General features: G+C 39.1%; 1 pseudogene across 1 annotated transcript; it reads right to left on the reverse strand.

Annotated features, from left to right (window-relative positions):
• Positions 1-12,456: 12,456 nt before the first annotated feature.
• On the reverse strand, positions 12,457-13,268 carry LOC100997673 (annotated as a pseudogene). Its single transcript, XR_160794.4, has one exon. The product of XR_160794.4 is annotated as an elongation factor 1-beta pseudogene (transcript).
• Between the last annotated feature and the right edge of the window lie 9,277 nt (positions 13,269-22,545).

The following is a 22,545-nucleotide window of genomic DNA, read 5'->3' on the forward strand; positions in this document are numbered from 1 at the left end:
AAAATCATCCAATAAGGAATAAAGGAAGTCAAATTGTCCCTATTTGCAGATGACCCAGTTCTATATATAGAAAGCCCTGTAGTCTTGGCCCAAAGGTTCTTCAGCTGATAAACAACTTCAACAAAGTTTTAGGATACAAAATCAGCCTACAAAAATCTCTGGCATTCTTATACACTAATGACAGCCAAACTGAGAGTCAAATCAGGAATGCAATTCCATTTACTATTGCCACACACACACACACACCCCCCTAGAAATGTAGCTAACCAGGGAGGTAAAAGAACTCTACGATGAGAATTACAAAACACTGCTCAAAGGAATGAGATGACACAAACAAATGGAAAAACATTCCATGATAATGGATAGCAAGAATGTATATCATTAAAACGGCCATATTACCCAAAGCAATTTACAGAGTAAATGTTATTTCTATCAAACTACCATTGATATTCTTGACAGAACTAGAAAAAAAAATATTTAAAAATGTATATGGAAACAAAAAGGAACCCGAATAGCCATGGCAATCCTAAGTAAAGGAACAAGCTGGAGGCATAATGTTACCTGACTTTAAACTATACTACAAGGTTACAATGACCAAAAGCAGCATGGTACTGGTACAAAAACAGACCCATAGGAAAATGGAACAGAAAATAGCCTCCAGAAATAAGACCATTCACCTATAACCATCTGATCTTTGAAAATGCTTCCAAAAATGAGCAATGGAGAAAGGACTCCCTATTCAATAAGTGGTGCTGGGAAACAGGCTAGATATATGCAGAAGATTGACACTGGACTATTTTCGTACACCATATACGAAAATCAACTCAAGAAGAATTAAAGACAAATGTCAAACCCAAAGCTATAAAAACCCTGGAAAACAACCTAGGCAATACCATTCTGGACATAAGAACAGGCAAAGATTTCATGATAAAGACCTTAAAAGAAATTATAAGAAAGGAAGAGTTGACAAATAGAGCTAAACTAATTAATTAAACTAAAGAGCTTCTGCACAGCAAAAGAAACTATCAACAGCATAAACAGACAACCTACAGAATGGGAGAAAATATTTACAATCTCTGCATCTAACGAAGGTGTAATATCCAGTATCTATAAGGAACTTAAACAAATTTACAAGAGAAAAACAACTCCATTAAAAAAGGTGGGCATGGGACATGAAGAAATACTTCTTAAAAGAAGACATACACACTGCCAACAATCATATTAAAAAACCTCAACATCACTGATCATTAAAGAAATATAAATCAAAATCAGAATGAGATACCATCTCACACCAGTCAGAATAACTATTATCAAAAAGTAAAAAAATAACAGATGCTGGTAAGACTGAGGAGAACAGGGAACCCTTATACATTATTGGTGGGAATATAAATTAGTTCAAACATTGTGTAAAGCAGGGTGGTGATTCCTCAAAGAGCTAAAATCAGAACTACCATTCAACCCAGAAATACTGTAGAACTTGGGTTATATAATAATTATATACTCAAAGGAATAGAAATTGTTCTATCATAAAGACACAGGCACACAAATGTTCATTACAGCTCTATTCACAATAGCAAAGACGTGGAATCAACACAAATGCCCATCAATGACAGACTGAATAAATAAAATATGGCACATACACATTATAGAATACTATGCAGCCATAAAAAGAATGAGATCATGTCTTTTGCAGGAACATAGATGGAACTGGAGGCTATTATCCTTAGGAAATGAATGCAGGAAAAGAAAACCAAATCCTGCATGTTCTCACTTATAAGTGGGAGCTAAATGATGAGAACTCATGAACACAAAGAGGCAAACAACAAGATATTGGGGCCTACTTGAGGGTAGATGTTGGGAGGAGGAGAGGATCCTAAAAAAATAACTATCGGGTACTAGGCTTAGTACCTGGGTGATGAAATAATCTGTACAACAAACCCCCATGACACTAGTTTATCTATATTGCAAACCTGCATATAGTACTCCTGAACATAAAATAAAAGCATTTTAAAAATATGAATATATTTACCTTTAATTTGAAAGGGAAAACCTCTCTCACAATTAATTGAGTCTTTTGGTGAAAAAATATTCCTTTCTATTGTGTATCTATCCAGAGTGGAATCACAGGGTATGCATATGCTGTTGATGGCTAGCTGTTTAGTAATAAAAGTAATACATGTTCATTGCATTTAAACATTTAAAATACAATAGCAAAAAGAAGAAGACAAAATTAAACTACTTTAATCCAAGAACTTATATAAATATTGTAAAAATGTGTGTGGAAAGCCTTCCCGTGTGGGTGAAGGAAGAGTGTTCCCAGAAAAGGGACAAGCTTACTGAAGCACAGAATTCTAGAAAATGTATCACTTTTAAGAACAGAACTTGTAAGAACTGAAGGAATGACAGAATGTTAGAGTGTAATGTATCACTTTTAAGAACTGCAGGAATGATGGAATATTAGGGTGTAAGTGTAGCAGAAGTCTAGGCAGAACTTGGTAGGGGCCTATTAATGGAGGGCCTTGTAACACCCAACATAACCTTAGCCTTTATCCTAAGAGCAACGGGAAAGCCATCACAAAATCTGGAGATGAGAAATAACATTATCTGATATGTGTTTTAGGAAGATCATTTCTGCCTACAGTGTAGAGAATGGCCTGGAGTGTACCAAGACTTGAGGCAGGAAATGCGATTTTTCTAGTAATCCAGGCAAGGGATAATGGGTATGTAGACAGGTAAAATGTCAGTGGACACAAATAGGGTTTGGAGGGTTATTGATTCGATTTGGGTCGTGAGGCAGGGACAAGTCCAGAAGAGAGCCCAGTGTTCTTGGTTGAATTATGAAGTAGCTGGTGGTTTCATTCACAGCAAGAGAAGGGGAGATTGGGAGCCAAGAGGGAGATGACGCATTGACTTTGGATTTACTTGAGTGAGGTGAATCATAAACCATGTAAATGAATATGTCCAGGAGACAGTAGAAACACAGTTTCTTAATTCAGGAGTGGTCTAAGAGTTATTAGTAGATAAATGGTTACTTGTGTAAAGGAATTTGAATGAATGAATAAAGAAAAAGACAGAGACAGAAGTCTGAGGAACAGCAATTAAAATAAAATGAAAGAGAAGACTCTGCAAAATAAACTGAGGCAATTTTAGCCACAGAGGAAATAGTGTAATCAGAATTGTGTAATGTCAGGGAAGCCAAAGGAAGAAAGATGTACAGGAATAGGAGTGTGGGCAGCAGGGTCAACAGTTCTGAGTGGTCATATGGAAAGAAGAAGTACTTGATCTGTATACATGCTCATCCTATGTAGTTTAATCAATATGAATATTCACAGGCCTCTAGAAGCATAAGTTTTTCAAATACTGAGGACAATTATAATTACCACTGCCTAGGTGGTAAGAATCTCACATAATATTTTATTTGAAGAAAGTTATTGATAAGATTTGGAGACTGACTTATGTGAGTATGGAGTGGAAGAGCCATGGAAAGATGTCAGAGGTGGGATGCCAGGGCCCAAAGAAGTCTCCATAGTGAGGGGCAAGGGGGGCGTAGGGGTATTCCTAACTCTGAACTCCTCTTACAGCTAATTAACAGGGCTGGTAGAGAGAAAGGGATAGACAGGCGTATGAGCTCATCAACTGGGAGTGATCTCCAGCAGGAGCTGAAGAGGAAAGCTGATGCCAACACTTAAATGAAATTGAAGGAGGTGAAAGGATAACATTCTGGAGGAGAAAGAGATAACTTGCAATATTTCTCTTTCTGGCATTCTACACTGGCTGACTTGTATGCTCTTATCACCGATAATCTTTAGGAAGCAAGGAAACACACCACGAATCCGGTGCTTTTCAGCGATAAATAGCCATAGTAGAGGCAAGGGTATTTTAGTGTATGACAGTTTCGCTTAGATAATGTTTTTGATTTGATTCAAGCCAGAGTGTTTAGTGGCTTAAAATTGGAACGTTTCCCTGCCTTTTTGATGTCTTCCAGAGAGGGAGGTAGAATCTCTGACTACCATTCTGGATATTATTATTATTTTTTAATTAGAAGAAATTGAAAAAGAGAAAACAGAAAAGATCCCAGGTCTCACACTCTGGGACTATGCGAGGCCTAGTGGATTCAGTTGCCAACAGCATGTGTGTTGTTTTCTTCTTAACTGTATTTGTTATTTTCTTTTGTTCCATTATACAAGCACAAGTTGTGCAAAACCATGTTAAGCCATCATATGGAGGAACACAGATGAAAGGCATGGCTTTTTCTTCTTCAAAAGCAGACAGTTCCATGAAGGCAGTGTCAAAATCCACCATATTTATATCTATACTCCCAGCACATAGTACATAAAAGGTGCTTAAATAATATTTGCTTAATGAACATACGAGTGTTACATTGAGGCCAGGCACATATACAAGAAAGTTTAATAGAGATACTGTGATTCGTGCTGTAAAAGCAGCACAGATATTGCTGATAATATCTGCAGGGAAACACTCAGATATCTGAACACAGACACAATACACAGTCTACTTCATATTAATAATAAGCCAATAAAATTGTAGATTCATATGATGTGAAACTCAAAAATACCTTTAAGCTCATCTTACATACATTCTTGTTTCAAACTATGTCAAAGCTGCACATGATGCAGGAACTCAACAATAAAATAAGTCTTAATCCACATTCTGAGGCTGAATTTATAACTTCTGTTTGGTGGACACTGTCATATTTGCCTGTTAAAATTTGAAAAGCTTGTATTTTGCAGATCTCTCCTGGCAATATTTGGTTTCATGTCTACAGTATTGAGTTATTCTATGGGAACCGGAAACATTCCTACTAGGTAAAAATTTTGAGTGTATTTGGCAAAGAAATGCAAGAGTGTCTGTGGGATGACTTCACTAAACAATCAGTAGAAATCAAACACTAAAACCAACAGTGCAACAATATGACCATGTGCAATGGCTCTTTGAAAAGTTCTATTTGTGAGCTGATATGCTTTATTTTTTATAAAAAGTCAAGTCTCTTAAATTATAGACTTCTGTAAAGACATGAAGAATTAAACTGATTTCAGGGAAGCCATTTGGAATTAAACTTTTCCTTTCAAAGAAAATTTCTTGGGCAAGAAGGATAATTTAGCAAGTATTTCTATTAATGCTAGTAGCATCTGAACTATATTGAGGCAATCTGTTGTAGATAAAGAGAAGTGAATGAAAGGCACTCCAGGCCTCCCCTGTATCAGCCCTGCCTCTGTTGCCAGTGCTATCATCTTTGGAGTTTCTATTTCCTCATCAGATAGATGAAGGAGTTGGATTAGATTAGTTGTCTATAACTATACAATTCAAACTCCTCCTTAGTATAATAAAAATTCTGTATTCTTTACTATCCAGAATTATATTAATTATAATAATTATATTATTATATACTATCTAGATTATATTGCAGAAGCAATATTATCTCTGTGCACACAAAATTTAGTGAAACTGAATATAATACTCTATCTATAAGGTAGAAATAAAGGAAAAAATTTATATTTAAATAATATGTATTTTATTATATAAGCACTCTAGAACACATAACAAAGCAGACAGATGCTTGAACTTTTTTTTAAATAAGTCTACATTTGAGAGAAGTGTGTAGAGCCACTCAACGTAAGAAGTATACAGAAATGAAAGCCCAGAAATCTGAGTGTGGACAATAGAATTTAAAAAAATTGGGATAATTAATATTAGACTTGGCTGATTTATAGGTGACAAAAGAAAGGAAATGAAGCAAATTAGTATGGCGTTTTTGTCAAAGTCACCAAAGATGTTCAGCACATCTGTGCTGGCTTTGACAGCTTTATTTGCTGTTTCTTTGAAAAATGTTATTTAATCTGGATGCTTTTACTGCTTCATTTCGAAAAATATGTTGGCAGAATGAGCACATTGGTAATTCAAATTCCATGGGGATGTAAATGAAATAGTGAGAGCCAGGGGGCTTGTTGCCTTTTATGGTATGATCAGAAGGCCTCTCTCAAGAGGGAATATTTGCACAAGAAGGCTGCAGCAGATAGCACAACACAAAGTGTGGTTGTGGCAGAGGATGAGGCAGAGAGGGGAGTGGGGCATACTGGAAGTGGAGTCTTGAAATGGCCTCTTGAAAGCCACTGTATAAACTTCTGACTTTCACCTTAGTTAGACGGGAAGCCACTTAAAATGTTGAGCTAAGTAGTAGCATGATAAGCATTGTATTTTTACGGGAGCCTCTATTTCTTTCATTCATTCAAAAATGAATCCATTTATATTTGAAAATAGTGTGTAGGGCTGTAAAGGAAAATATAAGTAGAACAATTTGACCAATTAGTAGGCTATAGCAATACTGCAAGTGGGAGATGTTGGTGGCCTGGACCTTAGTGGTAGCAGGATAGGAACTAATAAGTGATTGAAATTTAGATATGTTAAACAGGAGCAGATAGAAGTTGCTAGTGTATTGTGTGTGGGCATGGGACAAAGGGAAGAGTCGTGACCAAAACCAAGGTTGAGGCTTGAGCAACTTGAGGAGGGGACTAGGATTTACTGAAATGGAAGACCTAAGCAGAAGAAGGGCTGTGTGCAGGAGAGAAAACAGGAGTTGAATTTGCCATATTTGAGATGCCAATTAGGCACTCAAGTAGTGATTGTGAAGAGGTAATTGGATAAAGAAGTATGGAGTTTGGAAAGAGGTCTGAGCTGTAGATATGAATTTTGGATTTATCAGTGTAAGATGGTCTTTAAAACTATGAGATGACATGAGATTGTTAAGGCAGTGAATGCAGGAGAAAAGAGAAGAGAAGGCCTGAAGTTAATGAAGTGGATTTAATTTGTGGAAACTGAGCAGGAGTAGCAGAAACATAGAAAGGGAATCAAGAGAGAATGGTGTTCTGGAAATCCAGTGAAGAAATATGCTTCTAGATCAGTTGTGTCCAGCACTTCTGATTGGTTAAGATGAGAAATGATATTGACAATTGTCATTAGCAACACATCTTTGGTGACTTTGACAAGAACTGTTTTTATGGGGTAATAAAGATGAAAGCCTTAAAGAAGTAAGTTCAAAAGAGAAACAAAAGCTAAGACAGTACGTGTAGACCCTCTTTTGAAGAACTGTGCTGCAAGTGGTAGTAGAGGAGGAAGAGGCCCGAGAGTTTTTAGTTTTTATTTATGATTTTTTTAAGATGTGAGATTACAGAACATTGTGGATAGATGGGAATAATCTTCCAGAAGAGCCCTATCCAACAGAACTCTCTGTGAGATAGAAATATTCTATCATTCATGTCCATGCTATCCCATAGAGTAGCCACCGGTCACATGTGGTTACTGAGCACTTGAAATGTGGCTAGTATAACTGAGAAACTGAATTTTAAATTGTATTTAATTGTAGGCCATTTGAATTTAAATAATCACATGAGTTAGTGGCTAGTGAATTGGACAGCATAGCTCTAACAAGAGGAAAGTTAATGAAACAGAAGAGAGAAGGTCAGCTCTGCAGTGATAACCTTGAATAGCTAAAAGTGAAAGAAATCCCATAGATTTGAAGGGGTTGACCTTAGAAAGGGGCATAGTAGTTGCTTCACTGTAGCAGAAGGTATAGAAGTTGGTTCAGATACTGGCATATTGGTAGAGTGGTGGTGGTGGGTGGATGAAATTTTTTTTCTGATTGCTTATTTTGTTAAGTGAAATAGGAAGCGAGGACTCTAGGCTGTGTGAGAAAGTACAAAAGCAGTGTTGGAGTAATAGAGAGTAGAAGAGTTTTCCAAGGAGCTCCTTGAGATTAGTGGTCACAAATTTAAAGAGACACCAGTTAGCATGGTTTTATGTTTTTCTCCACTCATATTCAGGAGACCAAGGTGCAGCTGAATTTACTTGGAATTAGTACTTTGGTGGAAAACTTAATCAAAGGAAACGGGGCAAGGGAAAGAGTAAATTGAAGGACCATGGAGGCTAAGCTGGTTAGGAGCAAAGTGAGAACATGAGGACATAAAGGACAGTGAAAGTAGAGGAACAATGGATTGTAAACACTTTTACCTTATTAAATAAATGACTCAACATGGAGATTTTGAAGATGAAATTTTAGGTGTTTCTTGCTATCATCAATGGTCCAATAGTTTTTTTTCCCTTTTTTTTTTTTTTTTTTTTACTGTAACAGTTGCAGGGGATTTTTTTTTTTTTTTACTTTTTTGCATTCATTGTTTCAGGATTCCATATGGTTGTTTTCAGGAACAAAATTCACTCCAAGTGAATTTTAAAATACTAGAAAAATGGCAAATTTCCAGTTTCTACTAACTTTGTGATATGTATGCACCCTGTTTAATGCTTTGTGTTTTGAAGGACAGTTTTGCACTCTCAGAATCCTGCAGGTCAAATATTATTTATGCATATTACTAATAACTATTCACATTTTTTGTTTGGTGATAAAATTTTAATTAAATCAACATTATTTTACATAAATGTGTCATTTCTTAAGGCTTATAAATCTTTGGATTGTACGTAGAGCTTTGTTGACACATATGTATCTGGAGTTCAACCCTTTCATGACACATTTTTATGCAGACAATTTGCCTTATCTTGTGTTACTGAATCATAAAAGCACATAGAATAACAGATGAGGCTCTTATGAGATAAGAAGTGGTCATTTGCTCGTTGTATACCTGTTATATTTAAGATCAAGACCCATAGCAAAATCAATACCATAAGTTTACAATTCTGGGTTCCCAACCTGCCTTTAATAAGAAGTCCATCTTTTATCTACTGCCTCTCAAACACTTGTTGCTTTTGAGTCAAAGCCTTTTTTTTGGTATCTTCAAGGTTTGTGTGATGAATATGAGTTTTACATTAAAATCTTAAATATATGGGAAAATTCACATTCCTTTTACACATTCAAATGATATTAAATTTGACCCTTACTCCCGATTCCACCAGAACTATGGGACATTTCATTTCAGTCTTTAATGGGCTCCTTGGTTTCTATCACCTAGACACTTCTAAGGTTCCAGGAAATGTGCAAAAAATCAAAAAACCAAAATCACAAAAAACATTTGGAGAATGTCCCCCTGGTCTTACTATTCCTAAAAGACCCATTTTCCAAACCCACACTGTCCACTGAATTGCAGAGCTGCATGTTTGGAGCACAGAAAGCCTAAGCATGGAACACAGATCAGGAGACCATAGCCGCGGTTCAGAAATTTTTGCCAAGTTGAAAACTCCAATCTTGGGTCTAACTTTCCTATGTATAAAATACAACCATTTCCCCAGAATCCTGTCACCTCTCTGAGGACCTGACAGGAGAGGTCCAGGGTCCTCATTCTGAGTAGAAAGTCATATGTTTATGTATTTCTTTTCTTTTTTCTTTTATTTATTTATTTTTTTGAGATGGAGTCCCACTCTGTCACCCAGGCTGGAGTGCAATGGTGCGATCTCAGCTCACTGCAACCTCTGCCTCCTGGGTTCAAGCAATTCTCCTGCTTCAGCCTCCTGAGTAGCTGGGATTACAGGTGTGCGCCACCACTAATTTTTTTGTATTTTTAGTAGAGATGGAGTTTCACCATGTTAGTCAGGCTGGTCTCAAACTCCTGACCTCGTGATCCACCTGCCTTGGTCTCCCAAAGTGTTGGGATTACAGGTGTGAGCCACCGTGCCTGGCCTTATGTATTTCTTAGTCCTGGATAATGTACCTTCTCTTTCCTTCTCAGGTCTCTTTCCACTCAAAGATACTCTTCTCTTTATCCTTTCCACTTCAGAATTGCTGTGATAACCTTCTCAATTACTTTAGGCTTTTACAAAAAAATAAAATGCTAGTCTTTAGATATATTCTGCTTTAGACCCAATAAATTTAGAGCTCCCTAGGGAAAGAGAGTACAAAGCGGGCAGGGAGCACGAAATGTAAGATAATGACTGCATAAAGTATCCTCTCCAAGCTTGGAAAGGCCATCTCCATGCTGATCTGAGCTTTGGCCCTAATCTGCCTGCTATTCAGTTAGTCATGTGCTGAAGGAGAGTAACAAATGCAGCACACCCTGAAATTCTCATGCTTAATGCTGTAATTTCCCTCGGTAGGGCAATATCTTATCTAAATAGAGCTTTGCCACTAAAACTTACTGTGGCATCCAGTTACACATGGCAGGGCTAACAACATACCCTATTGCTTGTTCCTGGGAGAAAACAATAGCAAATTCCAAAGGCCTGTTCTGGCAGGACTGCGGCCAGAATGACCTACTTCTCTAATGCCCTACTGACCTACTAAAATTACTGAGATTCTGAGCTGTGTCATACGATCACCTACAATAACAGCTACTCAGGTGATTAAGCTCCAAAGGAGGAAGCACATTTCTGCTTCACTGAGTTGGGCCGGAATCTCCATTTAATGGTGCTTTCAGTGAAGACAAACGTGGTTCAGGGAAAAATGAACCTCCTAATTCATGGGGCTCACAACATAAGACTTATAACAAATAGAAAACTCTTTTTGACCTTGTGAACAGACTCAGAAATGGGCTCTTGAGTTTCTCCAACTCTGTACTATATTTTTTAGATATTGGCTATATATTTTATTTTTTAAAATTTCAATAGCTTTTAGGGTACAAGTAGCTTTTGATTACATGGAAGAATCGCATAGTGGTAAAGTTTGAGATTTTAGTGCATTCATCACCCAAGTAGTATACATTGTACTTAAGATGTAGTTATTTTATCCCTCACCTTCCTCTAACCCTCTCTGCTCTGAGTCTCCAAAGTCCATTATATCACTCACTATGCCTTTGCAAACCCATAGCTTAGCTTCCACTTATAAGTGAGAACATACGGTATTTGGTTTTCCATTCCTGAGTATAGGCCAGTATAGTTCACACATTCATTATAATAGCAGTCCAGTGTTTTAGCTTCCTGTTTGTTAAAATAAAAATTCGAAAGCAGAATAAATTGAGGTGTTTTTTTGTTTTGTTTTGTTTTGTTTTGTTTTGTTTTTTTAAAGTAGACCTCAGTATTTCTGAATGATCAATGCTTGGAAGCAAGATCAAGTAATTATTTTAAAACCATCCAAGGCTGGGCACAGTGGCTCACACCTGTAATCCCAGCACTTTGGGAGGCCGAGGCACGTGGATCACTTGAGGTCAGGAGTTCAAGACCAGCCTGGTCAACATGGGGAAACCATCCCTACTAAAAATACAAAAATTAGCCAGGCATGAGGCAGGAGAATCGCTTGAGCCTGGGAGGCAGAGGTTGTACTGAGCTAACATCACTGAGCTCTGTCACTGGGTAATAGAGCAAAACTTCATCTCAAAAACAAAACAAAACAAAAAACTGTCCAAAACTTACTTCCTGAGCTTCCATAGTAAACACAGATTTATTTATTTATTTTTTGGGGAGGGCATACTTGCGCATTGTTCTAGTGGCACACTCTCTAGACAGGTAACGTCAATTCTGAGACTGATTCTCATTCTTTCCCCTCAGGAAATCTTAGATGTTTTGAAAAATACTCCAAAGGTTTCAGACTGGAATATTATGTAATATCCTGTTTAGAACTTTAAAAAGGGAAAGGTATGCATAAATATTATATGGTGATAGTTTTCTCCTTCTCTTCTTTTCTCCACTCTTCCTCCTCCTTCTCCTTCTTTTCCTTCTTTTTCTTCTCTCCATCCTTTCCTCCTTTCCTTTTTTTTCCCTCCTCTTCCCCTTCTTTGTCTCCTTGTTCTTTCCTCTCCTCCTCCTGCTTCTCCTCCTTCAGTTTATCTGTTTTCCCCAGCCTACAGGGAAATCTGTGGTTCTTTTTTTTGAGACGGAGTCTCGCTCTGTTGTCCAGGCTGGAGTGCAGTGGCTGGATCTCGGCTCACTGCAAGCTCTGCCTCCTGGGTTTACGCCATTCTCCTGCCTCAGCCTCCCAAGAAGCTGGGACTACAGGCGCCCGCCACTGCGCCCGGCTAGTTTTTTGTATTTTTTAGTAGAGACGGGGTTTCACCGTGTTAGCCAGGATGCTCTTGATCTCTTGACCTCGTGATCCGCCCGTCTTGGCCTCCCAAAGTGCTGGGATTACAGGCTTGAGCCACCGTGCCCGGCCAAGAAATCTGTGGTTCTGTGTAGGGCATTGAAGGTGGTGAGTGGGGGCATCCTTTACTTAGAGAAAAGAGTAGGTGGAAAATGGGAACTTTGAATTAAGAAAAGAATTGCTAGCATCCTGGCTTGAAGCTACATTATTCAATATTGTGGCTTTATTTTCAGAAATAAGTGACTTGTATATGAACGTCTGACCATTCTTTCCAGTGAGCCAATATACTACTTGTATTCTCGATTATGAGCCTTACCATCTTCAATCTCAGTCATATCCATATGATAAAACTGTGCCAGGTGATGAGGATCCAGAGCTGAATGGTCCATGATCCATGCACTGAAGAAACTCATTGTCTGTAATGGCAAATAAAAATTGAGCTATAATATAGAGCTAAGTGGTAATAGTTAACAATTTAATTTGAATTTTTTTTTTTAATCTTTCAAGCTTTTATTTAAATGCCATGATCCAGGATGGATTTTAGATCTTGTTGAAAGCAGCCACATCCATGGACTGCACATAGTCCTCAAAAGCAGTGATCTGCTCCTCCAGCATATCTGTTCCAACTTTATCATCTTCAACTACACACTGTATTTGAAGTTTCTTAATTCCATATCCCACTGGAACTAGTTTAGATGAGCCCCAGACTAAGCCATCTGCTTGAATGCTTCTGACGCACTCCTCTAATTGTGCCATATCTGTCTCATCATCCCAGGGTTTCACATCTAGTAAGATGGAAGACTTGGCAACAAGTGCAGGTTTTTTGGCTTTCTTTGATTCATATTGTGCAAGACGTTCTTCCCTCAGCTCTTTGCTTCTTCACTTTCCTCCTCATAATCAGATCCAAAGAGATCAATACCATCATCATCTTTACTATCTGTAGCTCCACTTCCTGTAGTGTCTTCCACATCGGCAGGACCATACTTGTCCAAAGCTTTCTTCACTCCTGGCAGGCTGGCCTTTTCCTTTTCGTAAGACTTGATGCGATTATACCAACGTAGGGCGTGACACAAGTTGGCAGGCGGTGGGTCGGACACGGCTTCAAATACTGCCACATCTGCTTGTGATGGCACATACCCCTCGATGTAGCTCTTGTCCGCCAGGTAATCGTTGAGCACCCGGAGGCCGGTGGGGCTTTTCAGGTCTCCGAAACCCATGGTGTCAGCTGTATCCGAGAGCTGGGGAGCAGCAGAAAGAGAGCGCACAAATTGTGGGCGCCCCGCGCTGAAGAGAGGAAAAAGGGTTAATTTGAATTTTTACAGAAAATTATGAAGTATGTTGTTTAAATAAGATAGTCCAAAATCATACAGCTATAGGATGTTACTCAAGGCTTGAACCGGCAGTTTATGACAAAGCACTCAATTCTGAAGAATGACAGAGGAAGAAGGACCTGGGGCCAATGACAGCTTCTGAGGGGAAATCATGTTTCAGTTTAGTCTTGAAGAATTCACAGAAGAATTCTGCATCCGTGGTGGGCAAGACAGGTGAGGACATTTCATGTACAAGAAAAGGAAGGAAAGAGACTGTGAAAAAAGAGATAATTACAGCAACTCTTGATATCTAATATATCAAGTCCTCTTTCTTTGTTCTTTGTTCCATTGGGTAATTTTCTATATACATATTGATATCAACTTGTTTTAATCAGATAATTGACGAAGGAAACATAATTTTTTTTTTTTTTTGAAGCAGAGTCTCGCTGTGTTGCCCAGGCTGGAGTGCAGTGGCACGATCTTGGCTCACTGCAAGCTCCGCCTCCTGGGTTCACACCATTCTTCTGCCTCAGCCTCCCAAGTAGCTGGTGTTCCGGCCCCTGCCACCACGTCCGGCTAATTTTCTTTTTGTAGTTTTAGTAGAGACGGGATTTCACCGTGTTAGCCAGGATGGTCTCCATCTCCTGACCTGGTGATCCACCTGCGTGGGCCTCCCAAAGTGCTGGGATTACAGGCGTGAGCCACCAAGCCTGGCCGGAAACATAACTTTTAATAGCCTCAGAAATAGACTACTGTATGGGCATTTGATACGAAAGAGGTAGCATTATATAACGTGGAAAAAGGTGCTGGGACAATCGAGTATCTGTACGGGAAAAAATCAAATTGGACCCTGTCTCGGATGCTGTGGTGCCCTCCCCAGTTTTCCTCTTCAGAATGGTGACACTAATTGTTCCAGCTGCAATATTGCTAATTGACAGGTCGCAGCTGAATCACTCCTCAGGAATTGCCCTTGGCCTACAGGAGCTGCCTTGCTGAAGGCTGTGGTCCCTCCCTGAAGGCATCTCACATCCAGAGACTGGCTGATGTGGGGATACAAATTCTATCAATTTGAGACAAGCTGAAAGCTCCTACAGGACCTGCTGGGGCCTCTGCTGCATATGCTTCACCATTCAAGTTTCTCCTCTGCCCAAATCTGCCCTCCTCACCTTTTTTCAGGTATCGTTCCCATGCTCATGCTCCAATAAACCACATGTTTACAAATCACCATCTCAGAGATCCTCCCAGGGAGGTTTACCTAAGACCCCTAACTTACACCATACCCCACAATCAGCGCCAGGTAAATTAAAATTAAAGTACAGAAAGATGGAAATAATTTGCACAAGGTTACACATCTGAACAAGAATAGAGCTGAGATTTAAACCTGAGAAGTCTGGCTGTAGAGTCTCTGCTCTTAATCCCTAATGGCAAAGAAAATAAACCACTTATGACTGCGTGGAGTATCATGGATGAATTACACAAACATACTGTGGAGCAAATGAAGCAAGGCACAAAAAATACAAAAAGGATGATTTCACTTATGTGAAGCACAAAACCAGGCAACATAAGTTGGATTGTTTAGAAATGCACACACAGAAAGCAAAGGTATAAAGAAAGGCAAAGGAATGACTATGGAAAAAATCAGGAGGTGATTACTCAAAGGAAACAGGAAGAGGTGAAATAGGGAAGAGGGTTTTGAGAATGTTGGTAATGTGTTATTTCTTTATCTGAGTGGTTGTTACACATATGAACATTTACCATTTATATGTGTTTCACGTTTACAATAATGGTTTTAAACTATAGCTATGTGTTCTTTTCTTTTCTTTCTTTCTTTCTTTCTTTTTTCTTTTTTTTTTTTTTTTTGAGGCAGAGACTCATTCTTGTTGCCCAGGCTGGAGTTTAATGGAGTGATCTCTGCTCATTGCCACCTCCACCTCCTGAGTTCAAGCGATTCTCCTGCCTCAGCCTCCCAAGTAGCTGGGATTTACCGGCATGTGCCACCATGTCCGGTTAATTTTTGTGTTTTTAGTAGACGGGGTTTCACCATGTTGAACAGGCTGGTCTTGAACTCTTGACCTCAGATGATCCACCCTCCTCGGCCTCCCAAAATGCTGAGATTACAGGTGTGAGCCACAGCACCCAGCCAGATATGTGTTCTTTTCACTTTTTTGGTGAATGTGACATATCTTACAATTTTTTTAAAAAACAGAATAAAGAAATCCATGGTGAGAGGTGAGACTGCAGTAGAGAACCCTGTGAAAGATATGCTAAGTGTCTTTTCTCTTCAGCCTTCACCATAAAATTTTGCAGAAGCCTTCACAAGTTGTCTGGTTATGAGCAGGCAACTCTGAAGTCCTGGTGGTCCAGAGAGGTGTTGCTTCTGATCTCTTTCACTATGGAGCCATAGAGAGCTGAACTTCCCATCTCCCAGTGGAGCTTTGAGGCACACGTTTTAATGTGCCTGCTTTCTCTGCTGCATGGCATTAGGTATCTCGGAGGCAACATTCTGAAACAAAACTCATCAGTGCAGGATGAGCCTTTAAAATTCTTTCTTTTTCTTCCTGAGATTGAGTTTATACAGCATGAAATGATAAGGGAAACAGACACTCTTGTAACATAATCACACATGATATGGCCACAGATCTGAGTAGTATGAAAGATCTGATTACCTTGCAGGTACTACTTACCTCCAAGAAAGCTCCCTCTCATTCTTTGCTCTTATGTCATTTGGCAGGCAAAGAGTTAGGGATAAAGGGCTGATACTGGGGTTAAAAGGAGGGAACCACTAGAAGTCCTGAGCAAAGGGGACTTCTGGTAGAAGAAAACAGTAGGATGAGGGATATGAGGCTCCTTAACCAACTTTAAGGAGATGACCAACTGAGTGAACCGAAAGTCAACAACTGTGACATTGCAGTAGTATGAGAAATGTGTGCCCAAGGCAGTGACTAGGGTTCAGACACCATTCTGGACTCCCAAGTCATTCCCATCTTATATTTTTGTAATTATTTCCAGATATTTGTCAGACTAAGATTTAGGCCATGTGGGACAAGGATTGATCTGTTTCCTGTCATCCTCAATGGGAACACAGTTCTGGAGGCTCCACATATATTCAGTTTACCAACTCTACAAGCACATGTTATGCATCATATATCTGAATAGGGCTCTGAGAGCCACAGATAACACAATTCTTTCTATCAAGGAGCTCACAGTGTAGCCGAGGAGGCAACAGGCTATCTGACAAGGAGAGTGCCGAGCCCTTCTCAGGCTGTGGGATGGGTCTCAGGGATAGCCCCTGTGTTAAAGAGTGTACCTATGAGTTAAAATACATAATCATGAAAGAGAAAAATGAAATGGAGTGTTAGACTTGGAGTAAGAGATTTGGAAAAAAATTCTAGGAGAAATAGTTGAAGAGTTGAAGTTGAAAACAAGTAGTTATTTTTACTTTGAATTTAATTATCTTTCTGAAAAAAAAAGTTTTCTTTCAATTTATATTTTTTTCTTCTCACAGCTTTTACATTGTTGTGCTTTGAATCCAGTAAGTGCATAAGGAGTTGGGGAAGGACGTTTGGGGAAGCGGCTGGAGTACAGTTTTAAAGGTTAAGACTTCCAGATGGGACATGTAAGCATACATATATAAGCATTTATTTCTTTCAAATATGATTTCTTGGGCAATTAATGGAATAACACTTGAATTAAAGTCATTTTATGATAACATAGAGCAATGGAGCATGACTAGGAAAAATGAAGAATCATACTCTTTCCTATCTTGATCCTTGAATGGATTCTTGAAAAACTGTGAGAAGAGGTAAACTCATCATTTAATGGTTTAGAAACCTAGCCAACTCTGCAGGCGTTTATCAAGGCATTTCAGTTGTTTGGTTTTATGAAAGTCTTTGTTTCCATTATTATTGCAAAGAATAAACTTTTATTTGTTCACTGAAGAGTTTCTAAAGTGTTGGAATTTTAGCAGCAGGAAATTCATTTCCCAACTTGCACTTACCACGTAAGAGGCATCAAATTGCTCATGAATTAGTAGGCTAAAGGCACTTATTGTTTCCTGGTGGGACACTTTCACAGCGCTGGAGAAAACTGAATACCAAATGTTGTTCATCATGTGTCTTGGGACATGTTACTGAGGGTCTGAGATTTACATAGAATTTATAGGAGGCAATGCCACTGAGTTAAGTAGGGAGGAATCTAGATCCTAGAACAATGCTGTGGAGTCAGAAGGCTGTGTCAACAGTGTCTACTGTGCTGAACCTTTAGCTACTACTTCTTTCTCACATGCACTGAGTCAGAAAATGCTGTTTCATGGGCTGTAGCTACTTGTCAGGTCACTGACTCAACAAACTGAAATATTAGCCAAGGAAAATGTTGTGCAATTCCAGTTGCTCACTCATAGCACAATCTGTAGCCTCAGATTTGCCAGTCTTAGTCCACTAAGAGGAGCCAACATGAGGTAAAAGGAGAAAGAGTCTGACCTTAGCTATAAAGGACAACAGGATGCCAGCACGCTAGGGTCATGCATGCTCTTTTCCTCTTTCATTGAATTGGTGGGCCCATGACTAATTTATGCAAATATGACATGGAAAATAATTTCTTGAAGAGAGCTCCTTTGTGCCAAATGTTCCCTGGTTTTCTTTTGGCCTGGCCTATGGATGATATTCACTTATTTTAGGGTCAGGCTTCCAATTTTCCTGCAAGACAGGGCCAAGAAATGTTTATTTCACAAAGAGGCCAAGGTCTGAGATGCAAGACTACGACTGAGTGAGGCCCCAGAGCAGGATGACAATAGAAGATGGTTTCACTGGCATTCCATTCCTTTCTCCTCCCCACCCCCAATCTCAGAGTGGCCATGGTTCACTGAAGGAATAGTAATTGTCATCTAAACCTGGGAACAGTGGTGCTTGGTACTTGAGGGATGAGTCATTTAAACTTATTCACATTCCCACTGGAAAAACTCTCTTCTCTCAACTCACAGGATATGAATACCAACTCCCTAAGGTCATTAAGATATAAGAAGGAACTTTCATTATAATAAAATCAAGTATCTAGAAAAATTATTCTGCAATAGGAGAATGATAGTCCCTTGGTTCTACAGGAGCTCACTGGTGGTCAACAAGTGTTTCCAGGCATCACTTACAGTCCCTCTGAGTTCTACCTGAAATGAGGTCTGAACATACTGCTCCTCCACCTGCACTGTCCTGTACTGGGTGGCTCTATTTTTTTTCCCTAGATTTCATTCATTTTCTTTTTCTCCATCTAGTTAGCTCTGTTGGAATAATATGTTTGTCCTAGAGTTTGTTCTCATTGGACTGCTTGGTGAAGGTGGTTCTTTTAACACAAACTATGGTTCTAGAAATGAAGCATTAAAAGATCGAGTATTTATTCCACATGGGCTAGACATCTCTTTCCATATCTTGAACTTCTATAGCATTCTGTATACAAGTAGAAATTCACAGTAACTAGTCTGGGTCCACTTTTATTGCTCCCAATCCCTGTCTACTGGAAACACTGAGTTCTGAGCAATAACTAATGTCTGCATGCCCTGGTGAATGAATTATCCTAAGTGAAGGTGGAGAGAAATAGCACTTCACAAAGCGGAAGGGACCTAAAAAATAAATCTGCCCCATTTCTCTCAATTTCCTGATGAACAAAGAGATATTCAGAGAAGTTACTCATTCACAGTTGCTTGTTGGTGGTAGCCAAGTGCCTGATATCCACTTCTAAGAACTGTTAGTTACACTATGATGTCTATTGTGTTAATATTATGAAAAGGGCTGCAATAAAATGTATTCACTTCAACAAATAGTTATTGATTCTCCCCTATGTACAACTACAGTTTATGATATGCTGGTCATAGACCTCAGTGCTTGGGATACCCACAATCATTGCTCTCCTGGAGTTCACATTTAACTGAAGGATAGATTACAAGAAAAACACGATTTGTATTATGGTTATGACCTTTAGTTGTCACACTATGCAATGAGATAATTTGCACTGGAAATGGCTGGCTGCGTGTTGCTCTACAAGTGTAGTGAGCATGTTATCTTCTGTCTCCTGTGGCATTCCAAATTTAAAACACTCTGCTTTATGAGTGCATGCTTTGGGCCAGGTATCCTGTTTTCTGGTTCCGAAGATGTGGTCACAGTAATCATGGCACGTGGCAGGGTAGGTTGTTTAGAAGGCATGCTAAAAAGGCATGCAACAAGCAACTGGAGGAAATAGGAGAGAATGTAAAAGAAGAAAGTTATCCAAAACCAATTGGGAAAATTTGTTTTACACTATTTTAGATTATATATATTTTTTTGCTAAGGAGTTATAGTAAATCAGAGTTTTCTGTAAATATTTTTTGTATAAAAATTAATTACCTCATGAAATAGAAAATAAAGGAGTTGAGGGGAGCACTGAAGAGACTTCAGCAATGTGGCCACTGGAAGGCGGCTTCTCTGTGGAAAGGCCTCGCCTTAACACTGGTGAAATAACCCCTCAGACCATCTGCCTTTTTTACTTTTGATTTGAAGCTTTTTTTAAAAAAAAAACCCAACATTCTACTAACTGGATTACAGCCTAGAACACTGGCGTTCTGAAGGTTTTAAATAAAATATTACTAATGCCACTACATATAAACCAAATTGTCTGAATTTTTCTAGGCAGCAACTGTGTCTATAATAGTGACTTGATGATTTAGACAAAAGTAATCCGTCAAAGAAAAGTTATCCATGTATTCCACATACGCTGTGCTAAATATTCTTTCCTCCACAGACAAGACCTAGTCCTTGCCCTAGAGTAGCTTATATCCAGACGGAGAAACAACATGAGATAGATACTCCTGGTCAGATATTCTTAGTAGCAAATCAGACTAAAGGCCACGTGAGTCCAGAACCTTAGTTTCCAACGACATAAATCCAGAAAATTTGTACACTCTAACTCATTACACTGATGCAAATGATTATAATATGTATTAGATGTATAGATTACAGACTTTTGAGAAGTCACAATCAGGATCCTATTTGAGTTAAGTAGAATATCTGTTTAAAACATCTATATTGAGTACCTACTATGTGGCATATAGTAGGTGCTCAGGAGAGATGTTTGCTTGCTATTTACTTTGATAGATCCCATGAGGGCTCACATTTCATGACGCTTTACAGCAGGGGTTCCATCCCCGGGCCTGGACCAGTCTGTGACCTATTAGGAAACAGGACGCACAGCAGGAGGTAAGTGGCGGGTGAGCAAGAAAAGATTCATCTGTGTTACAGCTGCTCCCCATTGCTTGCACTACCATCTGAGCTCCACCTTTTGTCAGATCAGCTGTGGCATTAGATTCTCATAGGAGCACAAATCCTCTTGTGAACTGTGCATGGGAGGGATCTCAGTTGCACGCTCCTTATTAGAATCTAACACCTGATGATCCGTTACTGTCTCCCATCACCTGCAGATGGGACTATCTAGTTGCAGGAAAACAAGCTCAGGGCATCTACTGACTCTGCATCATGGTGAGTTGTATAATTATTATCTCATTATATATTACAATGTAGTAATAATAGAAATAAAATGCACAATAAGTGTAATGTGCTTGAATCACCCCTAAACTGTCTCCCCACTCCTTGTCTGTGGAAAAATTGTCTTCCATGAAACTGGTCCCTGGTGCCAAAATGGTTGGGGACCTCTGCTTTATCGCACTCAAGATAAACAAAGTGCCTGCAGCCAAGGATGTGAGTCATCAGAACTAGGTGGAAGAACCACTTTGAGAAAGAAACTACTAGCACAGGAAAGCAAAAACAACTTCCTCTTGCAATCTTACCTGAAGAATTTCTGTTGGAATTTTCTTTTCCATTTCTTTCTCTTTTTTATTTTCTTTATAAAATTTTAAAGTCCGTTTCACAACTTGCATATAAAGAATGTCTATTAGAGGTGCTCCACTTGGCATTTATAGGGAAGCCAGGCAGTCCTTGTTCTTAGGATAAACACACTTTATAGTGAATTTTCTTTATCCAGCCCAGCAGGCTGGCTCTTTCCTTGTGAATAATGTCGGGTATGTGATTGTTCCATCTTCAGATCCTGTATCAACCTGAACATGCTCTTCCACCTTGCAGCTTTCAAAACCAAAGACATGGCTCCCAAACTGGCTACTTTCCAAATCTATTTTAATAAAGGTGCTTCAGGAAGCCGATGATACCAATCCACAAAACAATTTCACAGGGAGAACTGGGTCCGTTGTCTCAGCTCTGTATCTTAGCAGCTTTGCAAAAGATCATTTCCCAGAGCCTAAGTTTCCAATGACATAAATGCAAACAATTTGTAAAATCTAACTCATTACACTGATGTGGATGATTATAATATGCATATTGATCTCTATATTGCTGACTTTTTTTTCTTTTTTTTCTTTTTTGAGACGGAGTCTCGCTCTGTCGCCCAGGCTGGAGTGCAGTGGCCGGATCTCAGCTCACTGCAAGCTCCGCCTCCTGGGTTTACGCCATTCTCCTGCCTCAGCCTCCCGAGTAGCTGGGACTACAGGCGCCCGCCACCTCGCCCGGCTAGTTTTTTGTATTTTTAGTAGAGACGGGGTTTCACCATGTTAGCCAGGATGGTCTCGATCTCCTGACCTTGTGATCCACCCGTCTCGGCCTCCCAAAGTGCTGGGATTACAGGCTTGAGCCACCGCGCCCGGCCTATATTGCTGACTTTTGAGATTATAATAAAGCAAATGTTACAAAGAAGGTGAAAATGCAAATATATATTAAGAATCTGCTTTAAGCTAGGCATGTGCTGGCTTTATATGTGGTTCTATTTATTTGATTTTAATACAGTTTTATAAGAAGAGAGTATTAGTTTTATTTGATAGGTAAATAATGAGGACTCAGTTTTTTAGAGTCACGCAGGCAGAAAGCAGAGGGATTGGGATTCTACTTATAAACCATTTGACTTTATACCTATGCTGTTTCAACTGGACTAGGTGGCTGCTGCCAACAATAAATCACACCATCAGAGAATCTCCTAGGTAACTGTCTCACTAAAATGCAATTTCTCTGAACAAAGAAATGACAATTTTTGGTCAGGAGAGACATTCTGAAACTATATAAAATTATACAAGGATCACTTACCTTCCTTCCCCCCCATTTTTTTTGGCAGGGGGCTAGTATGTAAGACTATATATATCAGATAACTCTTTGGACTACATTTTAAAATTTTCATCTGATACATTTACATTCCTGTAGATTCTAGTGTGAGTAAGAATAGATGAGCTCTCAATTATTTAGCACT

Source organism: Papio anubis, chromosome 3, assembly GCF_008728515.1.
Source record: "Papio anubis isolate 15944 chromosome 3, Panubis1.0, whole genome shotgun sequence".
Lineage (NCBI taxonomy): Eukaryota > Metazoa > Chordata > Mammalia > Primates > Cercopithecidae > Papio > Papio anubis.